The sequence below is a fragment of the Lactuca serriola genome, unplaced genomic scaffold (assembly GCF_051521515.1).
Source record: "Lactuca serriola cultivar US96UC23 unplaced genomic scaffold, Lser_US96UC23_V15 Lser_V15_Un191, whole genome shotgun sequence".
Classification (NCBI taxonomy): domain Eukaryota; kingdom Viridiplantae; phylum Streptophyta; class Magnoliopsida; order Asterales; family Asteraceae; genus Lactuca; species Lactuca serriola.
Window position 1 is genome coordinate 17,501 of NW_027629758.1, and position 1,791 is coordinate 19,291.

Genomic DNA, 1,791 nt, shown 5'->3' on the forward strand with positions numbered 1-1,791 from the left:
ACCACAACCCTGGACTGTTGTCGCAGCGACCTGACGAGGCATCCCCACACCCCGCCAAGGCCCCCACTCGGAGGGGTATTATCTAAGCAACTCGGAACTAAGCAACCGTCACCCATGATCGCGCTGAAAGGCCATCTGGCGCGTTCACCCCTTGCCGTGCTCACTCACGGCTCCCCCCCTATATATACATATTGCACAAAGAGCTTGGTGACAGGAACAGACATGGATTTCCCTGATTATGCATAATTTTTAATATGCGCACGGCGTCGAGGAAAATCAAGGCAACGGGGCTAGTTTGTGCGCACGGCGTCGAGGAAAATCAAGGCAACGGGGCTAGTTCATGCGCACGGCGTCGAGGAAAATCAAGGCAACGGGGCTATTTCTCAGGCCATCGTTCGAGAAATCAAGGCAGCGTGTTGGGGGTGTTGGCCTCTTTCATGGGTCGTGGGGCTTGGCTTGGCTTGCCTTGTTGGTGCTCGATACAGCCTCATGACTCTGAGCTGCCCATCGCCCAAGTCGGGCACCCATGCGAATGAGACCCCATGGTACCCCCTATATATACATATTGCACAAAGAGCTTGGTGACAGGAACGGACATGGATTTCCCTGATGATGCATAATTTTTGGACACGCACGACGTCGGGGCGAGGGGACACGCGAGTGGGGCGTCTATGGGGGCGTTGATGGCCTCGTTTTCGTGAAGACCGGGCGCCTTGGCCATGGCCTCGAGCGTGCCAGCCTCGACAGCTCTGGGCGCTGAACACCCCCCAGGGCGCCGATGGGGAGCAGTCCCCTGGTACCCCCTATATATACATATTGCACAAAGAGCTTGGTGACAGGAACAGACATTGATTTGCCCAGGGATGCATAATTTTGCGAAATCGTCCATAACTCGCTCGAATTAATTCGGATTCACACGAAATTTTGTAGGGATGCTTTTTATTATAAATGAAAGGCGTTGAAATAAAAAAATGTCATGTTTGGGGCATAAATGTCCGTGACCTATCCCTGGCCATGCCTTGAAGCGTTCGGTTCCCTACTTGTTGATATGCAGCTCAAATGAAGTTGGAATGTCATTGAAACTTTGCGTGGGTCATTGTGAACATAGACCTTGAAATGGAAATATATCGTGTTCGGGTTTTTGTCTCTGTCGCCTACTGATAGGCAGGCAGATAAGGCTTCTAGCTATTCATTAGTCGCTTGGATGAACCCGAAAGAGCACGAGCAGTTCGCCTGGTGACTATGTAGTAAGTAGGAACTACAACACTTAAACGGATTCGGTTACAACACTTTGCTCCCTTCATCGTTTGACTTGCTTAGAAATCTGCTCATGGTTTGTCAAGGCCCCTTGTTCCTTAGAACGATGAGGATGGGATTGGTTCGTTCAAGGGCATGTGTGTGGCAAGATGCCTCGTTTTCATGGTCGTTCATGAGTGTTTGTGTAGGAAGTAGACTTGTTCCCTTGGTCGTTCATGGGGCTGTGTGTGGGAGCAAGCCTTGTTCACTTGGTCGTTCATGGGTGTCTGTTTGGGAAGAAGTCTTGTTCCCTTGGCCGTTCATGGGGCTGTGTGTGGGAACTACCCATGTTCCCTTGGTCGTTCATGGATGGCCATGTGTGTGGCAAGGGGCCTAGCTTCCTTGGTCGTTCATGGCCATGTGTGTGGCAAGGGGCCTCGTTCCATTGGTCGTTCATGGATGGGCATGTGTGTGGCAAGGGGCCTCGTTCCTTGGTCGTTCATGGGCATGCGCTGTGTGGCAAGGTGCCTCGTTCCTTGGTCGTTCATGGATGGG